Below are 19915 nucleotides of genomic sequence, written 5' to 3'. Positions count from 1 at the left end.
AACACAGTAACACAGTGGAACCACATCACAAAAGGATCCCACAAGAGATTTAGAAAAATAGAGTCATTTTTAATAAATAAAACAAGACCAAATTGACAAACATTCGATCAGTAGAACCAGAGATATGCAAGTTTAAAGATTTCAGTGAAAATAGTGCCTGAAGGCGTAAAGCGCCAACTGTGGAGATCTGGTTGTGCTGGGTTGGGACAATGTCTGAAGTTCCTGCTGACTGCGATGGAGCGTGGGCTGGCTATAGGAAACCCAGTAAGGCCCACTGAACAGAGTACCCTAAAATCTTGGTTTGTAGAGTGTTGCGATGATCCGTGTCGAAGGTTCATTGCGCAGCCGAACCGATGTGTCGGTTCTGAGATGCAGCAGAGCTGCGATGCGAGGTCCTGTTTCATCATCTGGGATCCCTTGGACAAGGACTTGCAATGTGAAGTCGAGCATCAAGGATGTGTCATGCAGTCGGGTGATGTGAGACTGTGATGCAGAATCAGGCATTGTTGTTGAGCCTGCTGTTGAAAAGGGATACGAGGGCCTGCCCCAAGGATGTGCTGCACAGTAGCAATTCTGATGAGGGGACAGCAATGTGTCACAGGTCATTGCGATGGTTCTAACCCATGCAGCAATGGTGATGCATTGGTTCTGCTCGGAGTGGCGCCACCCTGCAGAGGAGGTGCATCGTTTCATTCGATCCACAGAGGGTGGTAGAACACCTTAAGCCCACTACCAAGGGTCCAAACCTGGGATGGCACAACTTGGCAGGGTAGACTCACAGATGTCAGAATCCAGTTGCTGAGTCAAGGTTTTTGGAACCTTCTGACTCTGTGGCTTGTGTAGGAGGCCAGCCAACTAGCCCTTGGAGCCACTTTGGAGTCCTAGGTTCAACAAATGTAAGTCCAGTCCTTCTCACTCAGTCAGGAGGACAGCAGGTCAGCACAACAGGGCAACAGTCCTTCAAGGCAGCAGTTCAGCATTGTGGCAGTCCTTTTAGCAGCACAGAATTCTTTCCTCCTCACAGAGTATCCACAGGTCCATAATTGTACTGAAGAAGTGGTGTCCTCGGCATCACACTGGACTCATCACTCATAACGAACGACAGATCATCACTGTCTCCTCATCATTTTTCCACATGCTTCACCTGCTTTGAAAGACATTCAGATGGATCCCCAAGGAATCCAGTAAGACGGTCATCCATGTACTCATCACCAGCAGACTTGACTATGGCAACGCACTCTACGCCAGCGTCACCTAGAAACAGCCCAGGAAGCTACTGAGCATTCAAAATGCCACAGCCAGACTGGTCCTCGAAATCCCTGGCCACACCCACATAACACAACACCTCTGTCAACTCCACTGGCTGCCAGTCAACAAGAGAATCACCTTCAAGCACCTCACTCATGCCTATAAGGCTCTCCACGAGGCAGGTTAAGCATATCTAAACCATCGCCTCTCATTCCATGCACCCACCAGACAACTTCGCTCTGCCCAACGTGCCTTGGCCCCTATACCATGGATTCACAAGACCGGAACTGGAGGAAAATCCTTCTCCTACCTCACCACCAAGTACTGGAACACCCTGCCCCTCCAACTCAGGCAATCCCCGTCGCTGACGCAGTTCAGGAAGGATCTTAAGACCTGGCTCTTCGACTGAGACTCCACGCCCATAAGGATCAGCAGCCCTCCCCTCATTACATTGAGACCCTCATGGGTGAGTAGCCATGCCATGGATGTATGATATTACAACGCGGTTTCTACACAGCGGTACCATTACAACGCGTCAATCACAACGCAAGTCGTTACAACGACTTGCGCTGGAGGCACTAGATTTGGAATAATATGATTTACTATTCCAACTCCAGCCTACGTTACAGCCTACGTTACGTTACAGTGAGGAAGGTGTTGGAATTGTAACTCATGCAATTCCTTAGTACATAGCGCCATCCAGCGCAAGTCATTGTAATGACTTGCGTTGTGATTGACGCGTTGTAATGGTACCGCGGTGTAAAAACCGCGTCGTAATGGTTGTCTCCCCATGCCATACAAGCTCCTGATTGATTGATCCAATATTTAAACTTGGTGCCCACCCTCTGGAAGTTGGGAAAGTGTCTAGTGGTTTCTGTTTGAAGTCCCCAGGTATCCTGCCTTTCCTGCCATGGCTCCAGACAAATTACAGGAGCTATGCAGCCCTTTTATTCGGAAGCAGGACACAGCCTATTCAAGTGTAAGCAGGGCTGTGCCAAGCTTCACCCTCTCATCCTGCTGGTGATGGCCCACCCAGGCCCACCTAAGCTCTCTATACTGTGTGGCTGGCTAGGTGGAATGCACAAAGCTCAACTGTCAGCTACACCTGGTCATGTGGCCCAGAGACAGGCTACAGGCACTAAATGGCTAAGGCATGAAAATGCCAACTTTCTAAAAGTAATGAACAAAAAAGACATTTTCAAAATTGTAACTTAAACTGACTTCACCATAAGTTGGAGTTTTTCGTTATAATTCCAATGGTACCAAAGATGAACTGGTTACCTGCTCCCAAATAGAAATTACAGCTTATCAAATGTAATAGGTAACTCCAATATTATCCTATGGGAGAGGTAGGTCTTGCAGTAGTGAAACACACATTTAAGAGTTTTTCATGGACACATAAAGGCACTGCACCCCATCCTCTCGGCTATCCAGCACCTACCCTACGGGCGACATATATGTATTAAAAAAGAAGGTGTGGGCTTGGCATAAGGTTTATTTTGCCATGCCAAAATGGTAGTCTTAAAACTGCACACACAGGCTGCAATGGCAGGTCTAAGACATGTTTAAAGGGCTACAAAAGTCGGTACCACAGTAAGTGCTGCAGGCCCATTTGTAGCATTTAATTTATAGGCCCTGGGTACATGTATTACAGCTTTAATAGCAACTTATAAGAAGATTTAATATGCCAATTAGGGATAAGCCTCTGTTATAATGTTTAAAGGAGTGAGCAAATGCACTTGTCAGAGTCAGAAAGCCACCAAAAACAGTATCAGCAAACAATGGAGGAGGGAGGCAAAAAGTCTGGGCTAAGGTCACCCTAAGGCTGATAGGTATAACAGATAAGTTATTTCTTATGAGTTGTCAGCCTCATATGGAGAGGCAGTTTGTGTGGCTGTTTCTATGAGATGTGTGGCAGGAAGATAGTCTAAATGCGTGGACTATAGGTATGTTGCATGGCCTCTCCAGTGATTGGAATAACGGCTTCTCCATTGAGAGAACATGGCAGAAGAAGTAGTTGTTATGGCATCTCCAAGTCAGAGGCCCCATCAGGTGATTCGCTCAGAGCGTCCAGTCTCTGCTGTCAGAGGCCTTGGCAGCTGCACATGCTGAAGTGGACAGAAGGTCACCAGTCACCTGTAATTTGTTTTTACCAGTGACAAGTGCCATTCTTTTGTTAATAAGGCCGGGTCTGATGTTACTACGCACATGAAATAAGAAATTAATTCCTGCATGCAGGGATATTAGAACACTATTATAACAATAAAACTATGTCCTTATTCCCATTGCTCAGTATTCGATATTATAAACACTCTCAATACTATTTTTACAGCATCAAGAGATGTCAAACTGGGCTGCACTTCTTCTGATGATATTTAATTATAGGTGGGATCAATAACTGCTTCTATCAGGTGATATCCATATTAGGCTCTCACTCCTGTTTGGGTTTCTTTGTTGGTCCTCATATGTGACAAACGAGAAGTGTATGATCAGTTTCTGGAGTTGTGAACCCACAGCCTGCTGGGCCTTACCTCCCCCTGATACACCTTCCTTCGAACAGTTTTAGAGGTTGTGGGATCACCCCAACCTACCTCTCCTTGGATGAAGATGTCTTAATCCTCGGACCTTTAAAGTACTATTGCCTGGTGATGGTTTGAAAAGTAAGATGCCAGGGGTTCCCAGATACTAACCCTCTTTTTGGACCCGTTTATGCAGTCCAGTCTACCTATGTGCCTCGCTGAATTTAGCCAACCTGGGCAGGGTACTAGAGACCCCATTAATGCAGATTTCCCCCTTTTGCTATTATTACCAGGATTAATAAAAGTTGCTCTTGCAGTTTTCTATTCCTCCCTTTAAATCCAGCTCCCTCTAAAACACCAAATATAATAAAAGAGAGGCTTATCTCTATTCCCTTTTTCATAATAGCCGTTAAGACCTTACCCACTTCTTCAGTAAGCTTGAGTTTCTGGACCTTGCCAGAACATGTGTACATCATCTGCCTTCGCAAATTCACATTTCGGGCAGGACTTAATTTTTTCTCCCATTTTGGATACTTTCTTAGGGGACCAGTAAGCTCTGTATAAATTAAACAGATAATTTCTTCTTAAGGGTGCACATCTAACAAAATACCAAAGTGTAGTTATAGACACTTGCCAGAGAGAGGTTAAGTCTGCTGCAGGTAGGGCTTCTTTCCACCTTTCTTCCGGCAAAGGGGTTGGGGTCATCTTCTTCTTGAGCCAGGATCCAATACCATTTAGCCCCCTCTTTTTTTGAGAGTTGGTTCTGCAGATTATTTCCTCCCAGTCGGTGGTGAATCCCACATTAAATTGATCTCGAACCCAGCTTGCTTATTGCAAATATTTAAACTTAGACAGCCTATTATTTGTTTTCTGCGCCAGATAGTCCCAAGAGATTGACTTGTCCTCATCCATCAGCTGACCTAGTGAGTCTAAGAAGCACAGAGGGGTTCCAGGGGATTTCCAGATTGGGGCCATTTGGCTATGGTAAGACATACCTTGGATTCTCCTGACCTGTATCCATAACTTACATGCTGCAATCAACACTCTTAGCCACACCTTTTTGAAATATTTGGGGTGGGGAACATCCTTTTCAACGCAACTTTTACCATGCAGAGCCTTTACGACGCAACTATTACAACGCATGTCATTACAACGCATAGCGCTGGGGGGCGCTCTAGGATAGGGAATAGATTTAATCTACTATCCAACACCTTCCCTACTATCCACGGGTACTGGAGTTGGAATAGTAAATTAAACTATTCACTATCCAGCGCCCCTTAACGCTATGAGTTGCAACAGCATGCGTTGTAAAAACTGCGATGTAAAGGCATGCGTGGTAAAAGCATGCGTTGTAATGTCATACATCCATTTGGGGTGGCCAAATTTAAAGAGGAAACAGCTTCCTTATTCTGCCAAATCTTTAGTTAGAGCTCCTTAACAGTGCCGGACCTGCTGATGGTTGTTCGTTAAAAATACTCTAAAGTTTTTCAATTGAAAAGCCCAACAAGACAGCTGAAAGTCTGGGAAAGCTACTCAACCGTCCATTTTTTTTCTTACGTAGCTTTTTCCAGGCAATTCTTACATCTTTATTAGCCCATACAAAACTGCTCAGTTCCCCTTGTATTTTCCTAAACCACTTGGTCTCAAAGTGTTGGGGTAACTCATTAAATATAAAGGTGAACTTGGGTAGAATCATCATTTTGATTAAGTAGGTCCTACCTATGGTAGTTAAGGGGAGATGAGACCATAGCTTTAGTAACCTCTTGGTTTCCCTCATAAGACTTGAGCAATTTACCTGGGCCATGTTTCCAGGTGTTTTACCACTTGGACTCCTAAGTCCCTGATTTCTTTTTTTTAACTTGTTCCATGGTGGCATGCATCTAGTGGTGTATTCCAGGCCATTACCTCTGTTATTTCCTCATTAACCGGGTACATTCCCAAAATGTTTCAGCATGTGCAAGATGATAGGGACGGCACTTGTAAGATCTTTTGTATAAATCAGTAAATAATCTGCATAAAAGACCTCTCTCTTAACCCAATCTTTGTATCGGAATGGTAACATTCTCTGTTCTACCCTGATTCTTCTTGCCAGGGGCTCAATATATAAATTAAACAATAAAGGGGATAAAGGGTAGCTAGCCTTGCCGGGTACCACGTTCTATTTTCGGATGTGGGTTAAGGGAAACGTAATTCACGCCGAAGGGCAACTATACATGTTCTTTATTGCATGTTGAAACTTGTTCCCTAGCCCATTTTGTCTTATGATTGCATATAGAGAGGGCCAGCTCACCCTGTCAAATGTCTTTGCGGCGTCGACTGTCATAATAACTAAGGGGAGATTCTTATCTATTGCCAAGTCTATAGCACCCAGCAGATCATGAACAAGGTTGTGTAACTGTCTATTCTCCATAAACCCTTTTTGAGATATATTAATTAACTCTCCCATTTCTCCATCCAATCTTTTGCCCAAAATGTTTCTGAATATCTTATAATCATTATTAAACAAAGATATCGGCCTGTATGATTAACATTTTTGGGGGGTTTGTTTGGTTTTAAAATACGTGTTATTATAGCATCATTCCATGTTTCTGGGACAGGAGCTTCATCTTTGTATGTTGTGTTGAATAAATTAGTCAATACCGGGGTATTTTCGTCTGCCAGGACTTTATATAGCTCACTCGGTATTCCGTCTGGCCCTGGAATTTCCCCCTTTTTTAATCGTTTGATGGCATTAAGCCCTTCTCCAGAGCTAATTTGTTTGTTGAGGGATTTCTCTTTGTCTTGTGCAAGTTTTGGTGAGGGGTAATTTTGCAACCAGGCGTTAATCAATTCATCTGTCACTAGACAGTCTTCCCTATATAAATTTTGAAAGAAACTAGTGAACGCTTTCCCAGCGTCCTGATCATCTTGACATTGTTCACCAGTTCCTTCCAATACTACATCTTAAATTAAGCTCCTAACCATATCACCCCTAGCCTTCCGGGCCAGTAATTTCCCACAGCCTTCGCCATGCTCGTAATGTGCGAGTTTACTAGCATTCCATTTTTTTCAACTACCTTATCCAGGTGCTCAGTTAACTCATTTTTAGCTTTGTCCATCTACATTTGTATTTTTGTTATTATAACGGGATCATCTACTTTATACAAATCTTTATGCCAGACGGATATTTTAATTTCTATCTCCCTTACTTTATTGTTATTTTCTCCCCTCCTATGCACTGCATAGTTAGTCAGTCTCCCTTAAATAAAGGATTTGAAGGCATCCCAAATTGTTTGTAATGGGGCAGAGTCCCTATTTAGCCCAAAAAAATCTAAGGTATCCTGTTTCAGCTTAGTTATTATCTCTTGCTCCTCTAATAGGGACCTGTCCATTGTCCATCTAGACACTGTTACACCACAATCCAGAGATAGCTCTAGTTTTACTGCGGAGTGGTCTGATACATTTTCTGGTTGATGGTTAACTGCCTTAATTGTGTTCCTTAATCTAGTGTAAATCAGAAAATAATCTATACGAGCGGTGGACCAAATTTCCTGTTATGATATGTATTCCTGCCTGCCTTGTGTCTCCAGGGATCTATCAAGCCCAAATTATTTATTAAGTTCTGGGTAAAATCCCGCATTTTAGGTGTATTAACCGTTGGCCTGGGGAAGGATTTGTCTATTGAAGGATCTAGTAATACATTAAAATCTCCCACCATTATGATAACATTCCCGATATCTAATAATTGTTGGACAAGTTCCTGAAGCGGAGTTGGGTCATCTATGTTTGGACTGTAATAGCTTATCAGAGAATATTTTATGCTATTAATTCTAACCGTGGCAAATAACTATCTCCCTTTGGGGTCTGTGGTCATATTTATTAATTTGGCTTGGGCTGAGCTTTTTATCAGAATTGCCAGTCCTTTCACGTTACAGTTTGGGTTTGTGCATGCAAACTGGTTAATCCATCTGTGACCCTTAATTATTCCCTCCAACTCCTCCTGGTGCAAGTGTGTCTCTTGTAACATTATGGTGTCATTGTTTGATTTTTTTAAAAATTGAAGAACTCTTCTTCTTCTACAGGTACCCTTAGGCCGTTAGGCCGTTTATGTTCCAGGTTAGAACCTTCAGGCTGTGTATCTTATTTGAAGTGGTTATCTTCCAGGGACCACCCGACTCCAATGCCCCAATCCCATATTTGTTTGTCACATATAGGAGCTGTGTGTTTTTTATTATTTTCTCCCACTTGCTCCCCACCCGGTGTACTCCTTTTCTACTATTTATATCAAATGTGACATGCCCCCCCTGAACTTCCCCCTCCCACCCAGGGAAACCCTCCCTTTAACCAAACTGGGCAATTCGACATGCCCATCAGGTCTCGTCTCTCCGGATTAAATATATGTCCTTGATTTGCCTAAGGACATTTAGCCTAATGCTGTGTTTTTATTTGCTTTATTAGTGTATCAGCTTCTGCTGCCACTTTTAAATTGCGCATTTTGTTATTCCACATTATTCTTAATGTGACTCGGAATTTTAGTTGAACCGTGGATCCTAAAGACTTGAGCTCTTGTATGTGTTTGGCTATCTCCCATTGTCGACTTTGTGTTTCTTTCGCTATGTCCAAGTGAATACGGAAGGACCATTCGTCCTTTGTGTATGAGCCTGCTTTCAATGCTTCAGAAAGTATAATTTCTTTGGTCAAGTAGGTGCTAACATTTATAAGGATCTTTCTAGGCTTATCTCTGTTGGGATTTCTTTTGAAGGAATCCCTGTGTACTCACTGTATGTCCTGTTGAAGATCTAGTGCACTGACAGCTGATATGAATTATTTTATCAGGTTTACAAAAAATTCTTTCAGTTTCCCTCCTTCTTTTCCTTCTGGAATATTGCGAACCCTTAAATTATTCCTTCTGGAATTGTTCTCTAGGACTTCAATCTTCTCTCTGAGTGCTTTCTCCCCCACCTTGAGATTTTGAATCTCTTTACTGTTACCAGCTACTTTCTCTTTCATGGCCTCTATATATGTTTCAAAGTTGCTGATTCTTTCAGTCAGATCCATTAATTTAATTTAAAGGATCCCACAAAGTTTACAAATTGTTGCTTGATTTGCTTCTGATAATGCAAATCTGTTTTTAATCTCTTATGAGAGTATGAGCAAGAGCTGCCCAATGTTTTCCAGGCTCATGGGGTGTGGCTGTGTGCCCTCCTCTACTTGGGGTGGGATTGCCCCTAATTCTATTCTAGATGTAGTTTTGGAGCTTGCTGCCTCTTCTGACAAAGCCAGGAACCTATTTACTAAAGGCAAATCCTGCATTGTCCTGGCCTGGTGGTGCCTCAAGCTGTGACTGCTATCTTGCAGACCTGAGCCAAATGTCCGGCTAAGTGTTTTTTAGGCTCCCCAGTACTTTAAAAAATGATCTTAGTGAGGACGTAATCTTAATTTCCCCCCCGATGGGTCTTTTTTTGTCACAATTTATTTTCTTTTATTTGTCAGTATCAAATTACCCAGTAAAGTCATACATTTCTTTGCTACAGAAGTTGAGTTTCTGGTTCAAAAACTACAATTAAAAAAACCAGAATGCATGTTTTCCCAATTACCTCAATGTAACGATATGTGTGTGAAATTGTGCATTCATTATCCTGTTTGGCATATCCTGATAAAAGTAGCCTGCATAAATAATTCTGTACCTCATTTTCAGCTTTATACACTATAAATATGTCCTTTAATTGGTAAACTGTAGACTGAGTTAATGTAAATATGGTTTAGATCAAAGAGGAGTTAATAGGGCTAGGGCTCAAAAGCACCAAATACATTTATCTCATTGACCATGCTTGAAGGACAACAATGACTTGGAATAAATAAACGGACACAGACTAACACTTTGCTGGAGAGTTTTGTACGATGCATCACCTAGAAGGGTTATGGGAGCAGTGATCCTTTGTCATGAGAGAGGTGATAGCAGGGAGGGGGAGGGACCAATGCAGCCCACCTGGTTTGCCATCTCGAGAAAGACAAGTAAGAGGTGTTTGGGCTCAGTGCATAGATCAGGTGAGAAAGGAAGACAGTGTGAGACACAGGAGCATTACAGAAGTTTCAATGCTGGCATGATGGGCTTGATAGGGGAGGTCATCAACTCAGTAGGGCCTATGGTATCATTTGAAGTTCGGCTTCTCTGGGAATGTGCAACCTGATCGGCGAATGACCACATTTGCAGCATAATGTTCGGCTTGAATGCACTCCTCAAGGGGGCGGTTGTACACCAACTGTGATAAGATAACTCCAACAAAGGCATCTCCTGCACCATTTGTGTACACAATTAACTGTTGATCGATTTCTAAGACTTGGAAGGCAACCACTTTGTCCGCTGTAGCCATGATGGTGTCATTCTCACCCTGGGTGAAAACGACAACCCGTGGTCTATTGCTCTTCGCCTTGGGCAAGGCCTGCGTCTTCTTGGCAATCTCTTTTATGTCTATGTCTTAAAGCCCTGCTCCTGACTGAATGCAAGGGCTTCCGTCTCATTTCCGAACAGGATATCGACGTAAGGCATGACTTGCATCAAAGGCTCCTTGAAAAACTGGCTGATAAAGGCCGTCGACAAGTTCAACCCAAAAAGCTTGTTCTTCTCAGAGACTTGGGAGGTAATTTTTAAGACCGAAGGAGGGGATACAGTGAGGAAGAAACCTGCAATGTAGTACACTTGAGCCTTTTTCACTAGCTTTCAGTTCTCCTCCAGATCCAGGTGTTTCTCCTTGCTATAGCAGTTGGCTCCAGCTAAGATAGCCACCAGCGACCTGTTGTTCACAATAATACAGGCAGCGCAGGTTCCTGTGGGCTGTTCGCTCGGTTCATAATAGTGTTCATTCACACGGGCTTCTTCTGCTTTCTTCTTTGGAATTTTCCCAAAACTATCCACACCTATGCAGCCGAAGAAGGTGGTAACTCGGAGTGGTGTCTGTATCATCCACTTTTACAGCGTTCTGCGTGGAGCCTCCAGCATGGTACTCAACGTTGAACTTTTTCACAAATTCGTCAAAGAGTTCCTAATGCTTCTCCTCAGCTGTGATCTAGGTCAATGTCTTTCAGTCCATACTTGTCCAGGAAGTCCTTGTCCACAACTGCCTGCACAGATGTCCAACAGTGGGTTTCCCATGCCAAACAGGAGATTTTCACCGTCCTCCTTGGTCTTCTCCTTTTTGTCAGGGTTGATCTTCTTGGCCTGTGGCTCGTCTGCTGCCATCCTCATGGTTGTGTGTGTGCAGAAACTGGCCTGAACTGTTAGCACTGGATCTGCTCCTCTAGGCCCTCTTTTGCAGTATTTCCCTGCCCTCTGGTCTGTCTCTTCTTGCTGCCTTTTACCCACTGGCACTCTATTTACGCTCTCCTCATGCCTGTTGCTGTCTCTGGTACTGCCTCCTGCTGCCTCTTTCATGTATCTCTGCCCTCCACTGTTTCTTTTGCCCTGCTCACGTGTCTTGTTCTTTCTTGGGTCTGTCCCTTTTGCTCGCTTTCTGCCTCCCTTGCCGGCTCGCTATCCCTAGCACAGTATGTTTAGGGAGCGTCCGTTCACCTTTTGACCCCCGTGTCTTCCCTCTCGTCAGCGAGCCTTGGGCTCTCTGTGTCTCTTATCTCACTGTCAGTGCGGAGGTGTACGCATCTTACCCTCTCTGTAGTCTTTTATGTCTGTTTTCTTTTCTTTAATTTGATTGTCCCTTTAGCTTTTAGACTTGTCTTGTATGCCCTTCTCTGTGATTTTTGTGTTAACCCTATTCACAGACTGCTCTCTTACCTATTCGTGCCCTCATCACTCAGACTAGAGCCTGTTTTCCCTCAAGTCCCAGTTTATCTCTGACTCCCTGTTCCCTAACCTGCTGACTAGCTCCTAAATTCCCACCCGCTTCACTCCTCTTGGAGTCTCCTCTTTCCATCCCTCTGCCCTTCTCCCACTGCCCCGTATCAGATCCCCCGCAATCCACAACTCACTTCCCCCCGATGGGTCTAGTGTAATCCTAACGTTGCCACTTCTTTTTTTCTTGTGTGTATTCTCAGGATTATGATCTTTATTAAGTGCGCTTGGCGCAGGGGTAAGCCGACATTATTCTTAGAGAGCTTGGTATCTGTAGTGGTATATTCCTCCGCGTGCTCCTTAGTTGCACTTGGAATGTTGAAGTTGACACTTGATAGAGAGAGAATGAGGGAGCTGACGAGGCGGTGTGAAGACGAAAGAAAAGATGTTCCATCTTTGACAGGTGTAACGGATTGTACAGTCTGTTATTTTGTAACGTTTAGAAGATGAGCTTCTAGTTGTTTGTCTCTCTCTAACTCTCTCTGTCGCTCTTAATTTCTCTCTCTCTCTTTCTTTCTCTCTCTCGCTCATTCTCATAAAATACGAAGCATGTTTACGATCCAAGTGCGACAGCTGTGGCTGAAATGAAACCACTTCACGCAAACAGTGGTGATGATGTTACCTCCCTGACGGACGCTATGATACAGGATGCAGCAGTCCTGCCAATAGAGCATCTATGGACTGAGCAAGAGTGTCGCAAGTGGACCATTGTGCGCGCTGATAATGGAGTATCACAACCAACAACTAAAAATTACAATATGCCAATAAAACTAAATGGGTTGGAGAGGGGTTTTTGAAACATAATGCCTTTTCTTCACTATCAGCACAATTACTGAAACTTGCATCTATGCACCAATATTTTCATTTTCTCTGACTTAACATCTATATATGTTTTGCATATTTATTTTATTTGTTTATTTTATTTATAAAGTTTTATATAGTGCGAACAAGATCCCGAAGGATATCAGAGCGCTTTACAATAAATTGGTAGAGAAGACAACATGAAATAAACATAGTAATTGAGGAAAGGAGAAAAACAGGAAAAACGGTAAACAATGCTACAAATATAAGGTATAATATTATGCAGAGGATACATCCATGACTGTTAGTTGTGCCATGGAGCGAGGAACAAAGAGATAGACACCTTATAGGTGCCCAATCCACTTATGGCAATAATTTGCTCATTAAGAATCTTTTGGCTTCAACTTTGAAGGCTGTCGTCGAGGAGAGCATAAGTACATCCGGAGCAAGAGAGTTCCATATTTGAGGGGCAGCATCAGAGAAGGCTCGGTGACACGTTCTCCTTTTGCGGAGGATGATAGGTTTCAGGAGGAGAGTGGAGGCGCTTCTATATACCCTCCCCTCACATGATAATTCAAGTTTTTGCACTAGTTACGTGGGAGTATTGTAGTGGAGGCTTTGTGCATCTGGATTGCAATCTTTAGCTGAATTCGTGCTTCACAGGGTAGCCAGTTGAGAGATTTAAGGACTAGGGATATGTGTTCATTTCGTTTGGAGCCTCTAATCAGTCTTGCTGCAGAGTTCAGCGAGGCCCTAAGTGGAGCCAGGGCAAAAATTAGGAAGGCCACAGAGAGTTGCACTGCCACAGTCTAACCTTGGTAAGACAAGAGCTTGTACAACCTGCTTGAAATCCTTTTGTGTCAAGAAGGGTTTGATTATTCTGAGAGTCCTCATCAAGTGGTTCGCTCCCTTACAAACGTTGCTGATATGAGTCTTCATATTCAGGTGTTTGTCCACGGTGACTCCGAGCGATTTAGCTGAGTCTATGATGATCGGAGTACAGGTGAGAGCCATGAGGTGAGGCATCCAGAGGCCGATCTTGGGGGTGTGGTTCGGCGGGGAGATGAGCAAGAATTCCGTTTTGCAGGCTTTGAGCAGGAGATGTTACTCCGTTAACCAATTTTGAGTCGACATAAGGATATAATTTAGCGTGATGATGTTATCCGGGGATGACATTTTCAAATAGAGTTTAGTGTCATCAGCATACTTGTGGAAGAAAATGTTCATTGAGTTAAGTAAATTAGTGAGAGGTTCCAAGAAAAGTTTGAAGAGGATAGGTGAAAGGGCAGATCCTTGGGGGACCCCCATAAGTACTGGGGAGGTCTGAGAGAGAGAGTGGTTTGACTTGAATCTTTGAGATCTGTGTAGAAGGAAGGATGAGAACCAGAGGATCACCTGATCTGAGAAACCCAGTCTGTTTTGTAAGATGGATAGGAGGATGTCATGATTGACTGTATTGAATGCAGAGGAAAGGTCAAGGAGGATCACGAGGCAGGATTCGTTGTTATCAAGCATTATCAGAATGTCATACAAAATGTGTACAAGGGCCCATTCAGTGCTATGACCCCTCCGAAAACCTGATTGATGATGGTCTAAAAGTTGGTAATTCTCAATTTGAGCACAGAGCTGTGATTGGACACATTTTTCAAGATGTTTCGCAAGGGTGGAGATGTTGGAGATAGGTCTGAAGTTATTGAGATCCGATTTGTCAGCATTGGTTTGTTTTAGAATAGGTGAGACCTGAGCTGCTTTTAGGCAGTCGGGGATCAAGCCTTGAGATAAGGAGGCATTTACAATCCTGGTCCAGGTGTGGATGAGAGCGCTCTTGATTTCCTTGAAGATGACCGGAGGCAGCGGGTCCCCAAAGTGGTTAGACGGGTTGGGTTAATAGTCTGGAGAATTTTTCCAATGTCTTTTTCACTAAAAGGGGAAAAGGAGCCCCAAGAGGCATTATTCTTAGCATCGACGATGGTCGGGAAACGCTTTTCAAGGAAGTCGGAGGGCGAGGCAGCTAATGAAGGGGGCAATAGGGCCTTCTTAGAGGCGAGGTCAATGGAGATAAGTCGTGATTTCTCCAAGAAAAATGCATCAAATTCATTGCAAGAGGGTAAGATGCCATTTGAATCAGAGAGGCTTGGAGCAGTAACAGATTTCTGTTTGACCAGTTCGAATAGTTTCTTGGGGCGATTTACCGCTTGGTCTAGTTGTAATCTGAAGTAGTCAACCTTAGCTTTCTTGATTTGTTTGTTGTAAAGGCCTCTGACATCTCTCAGAAGTTTTAGTTGATCAGATAAAGGATTGGAACGCCATGATCTTTCAGCTGCTCCAACATTGCAATGTTCAGAGTTTAAGTTTTCGTTGTACCATGGTTTGGAAATTTTTGATGAGATATTTTTAAGCTTGAGTGGGGCAATGTCGTCCAAGATCTTGGCGATGCTCGAATTGTAGTGGTCTGTGAGAGATCGAACCTCAACCAGATCAGCTTGGGAGGCAAGGACGGATTTACAATGAGTAGCCAGTGTGTCATGGTTAATTGATCTGAGATCTCATTTCAGAATCTTTGATTTACCAGGTTGAGCCTTCCTCAATATCACCTCCCTGTTAATATAGAAAAGGATGCTGTGATGGTCCGACCGATCACAATGAGTTATGGAATCTAAGGAGATGGTCTTATCCTTGGCGATGATAAGGTCAAGGATTTCCCCTTTCGTGTGGGTTGGTTGGTCTCAAAGCTGTGATAAATCATTATCATGTAGAAATGATGTGAGGCAGGATACCACTGGGTCAGTGTGATTGGACCAGTGCAGATTGAAATCCCCTAGGAAGATTTGTGATACTGCAGAGTCGACATTGCTCGAGATGATATCCATTAAGTGCTCAAAGAAAGGGAGATTATCTCCCAGTGGGTGGTAAAAGGTGTGAAATTTACAGATTGATAGGTTCTTACTTGAAATGTTGAGACAGAGATATTCGCAGGAGGAGGGGGAAGAGGACTCCACCTGAGAAATCAAGAGAGTATTCCTATAAATACAGGCTAGACCATCACCCAGTTTCAGAATTCTGTCAAGCCTGACTATATCATGAGTGGGAGGTACTAGGAGGTCTAAAATAGGAGTAGAAGCTGGATTTAGCCAAGTTTCTGTGAGGATGATAATATCTAAATCGTTGTGCTGGATGAGGTCAAAGATATCAGAGGCGTGTTTACTAGCTGATCTGCAATTTAATAGCACACACTTGAGACTAGGCGGATTTGCGTGGGAGGAAGTCTGGTTGATAGTCACCCTAGTGAGGTTGTCAGAATTGCTACATCTCAGGTTGCGGGAAGGGTCTCTAGTCGGGTTAGGAATGATGGAGTGTATTTGCCTCGGCGGGGTCAGGTTAGCATTGGACCTAGGGGAGCAGGACGTGAGATGGTTTTGAAGATCAGTAGCCACTAAGTCGGGCTTAGGGCTTCTGGTGCGGGGTGGGGAATTTGGGGCGGGAATAGATTTCGAGATGGTGGGGGCTAAAAATTGTTCAATGTGATCACCATGACCTGTAGAGACTCTGGGCCAATTAGTACTACTGAGCATGGTGAGAAGATTTTTCGAGAGGGCCGTCACGTCATGTAGCTCTGCAGAGAGATTTAACAGTTGTAGAGATATATCATCAAGGTGAGCCGCCAGAACTGACTAAAGGTCGGGGGACGTAGGGAGTGCAGAAGAGACTAACAATGATTGGATAATTAAACAATAACATTGATTTTTGGGGGAATTTGCAATACTTGAATGCTTGGAAATGTCCTGCTATCTATTTTTTTATATATATGGGCACTTAATAAGACAATTCGCCAAAAATCCACTTACAATATACATTTAACATTTTCCTCAAATACAGTTTTTTTGTATGTTACGGGGCAGTTCAGGCTGGACTGTTCCCATGACGAGCAGGGTCAGGACTAATTTGCATATGGCCACAGGATTCAAACTTGCCCGGGTGTTGGGGTGGGATGGGGGGGTTGAATGGTCGATTTGTTCTGCATTCCATCCATCATCTGTTGTTTTTGCTTATTTCATCCTAAGTGAAGGGGCATGACCAGACGTGGGTCCTGTGCCCACTGTTCCACTGTATTCAAGCTAGCCTGGATGATGAAGGATGATAGCCAAAAACTGGTCCCGGATGCTTGTTTCTGGTCCAGGGAGAACCTGGTCTGGCAGGTGGGGCTGGACTGTTCCCATGATGAGCAGGGCAAGACTGTTTTGATATGTAGCTGGCTCCAAACAGGGGTAGTGTGGTGACAAAAAAGCGATGGATTAAACCCAGATCTGTGACTTTCGGTGAATGTTTGATTTGTTCAGCATTCTGTCCATCATCTGTTATTTTTGCATACATTCTGTAAAAGGCACAGACTCATCATACTCATTGCAAATAAAAGAATGTATGGTTCTCTATAATGTTGTTTTTTTAATTGGTGCTCTTGTTATCCTGTCTTCACTCCTTTTTTTATTGCGCTTCTCAGAAAACAGTGTCAATTGTTTTTGAATGTTTGTGAAAATTCACAAAGAGCCCTACACTGGTTTTGGCCTATTTGAGACTATGGTATACATTGTGTCATGGGGCACAGTGAGCTATGGGCTCACATCTGGACATACCCATCGTTCTTGGAGCGTCAACTGGAACAAACAATAAGATGATGGAAGTATGGTTTGAATTAATCTCAACCACCGGTGGTTGCTTGTGCTTCATTTTAGTCCGTCATTCTTTGCCTACCATACCATTCTAGACAGTGGCTTGCCTTATGCAAATCAATATTAACCCCCCTTCTTGTGGGACAGGTCTATCTCAAACTGCCAGGCTTGGCCCCCTCCAGAAGGGAACACACGTTGTGTACATTTCAAGGCTTTTACAGTTCACCAAGGAGTTCCATGATCAAGCAGAAGAATGAGGATCTACACAGAGTCCATTTATAAGCTCTCTGCACTGCAAAATTAGTTTAACATTCTTTAGGGGATAATTAATTCCTCTCAATAAAGGAGTGACCAGTATACTACAAAACTGAAAGGAAGCTTCTTGCTTCTTATTAGAATACGATCACTAGCAGGGAGGCCTTTCTGAAGTGTGTCTATTCCATGTACTTTTTGCAGAACACAAGAAATAAAGTACATAATTGGAGTTCTGGTTATATCCTACTAAAATGACAGATCAAAAACATTCTCAAAGGGGTTTTCTAAAGGTCTAAAGAAGTCAAGCTCATGTTAAAGCTGTTGGTTTGGACAGGAAAAATCTGAATGGGACACAACTGGGTACATTTTTGCCACCCGCCCTAGTTTTACCTCCAGACACAGTCATTTTTTTGTTTCTCAAAATCCTTGAGTGGGCAAGGATGGAAGCTATAACTGAGCAGGCATAGGTGAGGTCAGATACATTGACAGAGAGTCCCTACAGAGCCAGTTTCCAGAGCAGATAGAAGCTCTGAGTGGGGATAAGCTTGTTTCACTCGCCTGCCTTGCAAATTACCTCTGCACCATGTCCCAGTCTTCCAGAAGTGGAAATAAATGACCAAAATCCACTTTTCCCCAACCGCCTGGAATTGATTTTCTAGCCAGTTTTGGGGCCTTACGTTCCTCAGAGAAGGCTTATAGGAACCATGTCTCTCTCCAGCTAGTGCTCCTGTACGATGCAGTCCTCTGTGAAGAGCTGTGGCCTCTTTGAGTCCTTTTGCATTATGTGTTTCTGGAGCAGTCATCCACTTGACCCATTGAGAGCAGTTCCAATACCTGGTTGCCAACACCAAACAGTCTTATGGAGTTGCTGTAGGAGTCTAATGTAATAGCAAAGTCCGCAGTGAGGTAGCCTTTCAGAGAGCTCCTTCATTTGAGGCTTCAGCAACACAACAGGACACAAGACAAGTGATCACCCAGGCATCCAAAGTAAAGATGGTGCTATCATATTATGAAATTTAGAACATAATTCATCCGAGAACCAGCAAACTTGACATCTATTTGGCAGCCCAGATGTTCATTGGGTAGCACCCTTAGCAAATGGGTGCAGTCTATCTATAAGCTTTGCAGAATGAAGGGTAAACATCATTTACCACGAAAATGGAACACCCCATGCCATTACAAAGCAGTTGTTACAACCACCGTGTTGTTAGAACACATGCCATTACTCTGCAAGTCAGTACATTGACTTGCTCTAGTGGTCAGAAGGTGCTGGATATAAAATCGAACACCTTCCCTACTGTTGTACAGACTGGAGTTGGAATAGTAAATTATACTATTCCAACATCCAGCGCCCTCCCTAGAGCAAGTCGTTGTTCTGTATTACATTGTAATGGCATGCGTTGTTACAATGCAGTCATTGTAATGACTGCATTGCAATGGCAGGCATTAAAAAGAATGTGAGGTAACGTGGCATATTCCAGAATGAAGGTTAATGACATGGATTTGAATGGAGAGAGACTTGCATGAGGCACTGCTTACCCAAGACGGTCCATGTCTTACACAGTCATATACTTGAAACGGCACCAATAACATTGCAAGGAGGTTGAACTTTCCCTATAAACCAGTCACAGCGTAAACATGTTGCGAGTAGTCATGGATGCGGATGTTATTCGAACTCTCTCCATATAATGATAATACCCTAGTTCAGTGACACAAGGTCATTGGGATACCCTTAGAGGAAAAAGGGGTGTAGGAAGAGAGACAAACAACAATGGAATCAGCAAGCAACACCTCAGTGCAGAAAGGATAGAGCTGATTTCATGATGATCAAGGAAGGATAGTCTGAAGGAGAAAGAGGAGAGATAAGTAATACACAGGAATGGAAATACACTGTCAGCTCCATTTGTAAGTAGGACTGCCCACACTTACTTTCCAAAATGGTGTGTGTCACTGTAACTAGTCCCCCATTTACCTGGAATCAGTCAGAGATCCAAACATAGTAAAGATGAAGTGTTTTTGAAAACTCCTAACTGGAGTCCTGCACTGCCACATCGAAAGAGGAGAGGAGGGAATCTAGTACTTCAATAACACACTGACTAGAAATCTGTGAGTTGGAGGAAAAGACAGATTTCGCAGAGCCATGGACGTCAATTAACCAAAATGCCAAGGGTAGCGCAAGTGACTCTCCATGCCCTTTGACCTTCTCTTTCACTTACAGATGCACACGCTTATACATACACACACATATTCACACACACACTCGCACACACTCTGCCTACACATACACACACAGCCAGTCACACATACACACACACACTATCCTACATAAACACACTCAAAACTGCAAACATTCACAGAACATGCATACATTTAAAAGTAAATAATGTAATATTATTCACTATATGTATAATAAAAAATTGACAAAAAGCATGGAAAGTGAAGCCCTCACCGACATCCATAAGGACGATCTGCTTCTGTTATTGGCACTGATTTTGCCATTGATGACGCTAGGGGTCGCAAAGGCAGAGCCGTGTCACAAGGGGCATGCCAGGGGTCCATGCACAGAACCCTAAATGCAGAAACTGCCCAGAGCGAAAAAA

At 43.5% G+C, this 19915-nt stretch overlaps 1 protein-coding gene and 1 pseudogene across 1 annotated transcript in view; both read right to left on the bottom strand.

Annotated features, from left to right (window-relative positions):
- The window catches only part of MGAT4C (MGAT4 family member C), a 1165419-nt gene that overhangs the window by 302542 nt on the left and 842962 nt on the right, over positions 1-19915 (bottom strand). The gene's annotated exons all lie outside the window — the stretch shown is intronic.
- LOC144772322 (adenosine kinase pseudogene) lies at positions 9899-10992 on the bottom strand (annotated as a pseudogene).

Source organism: Lissotriton helveticus, chromosome 1_1 (assembly GCF_964261635.1).
Source record: "Lissotriton helveticus chromosome 1_1, aLisHel1.1, whole genome shotgun sequence".
Lineage (NCBI taxonomy): Eukaryota > Metazoa > Chordata > Amphibia > Caudata > Salamandridae > Lissotriton > Lissotriton helveticus.
Note: the sequence above shows the minus strand (reverse complement) of the source record. Positions and strands in the feature narration are given on the sequence as shown.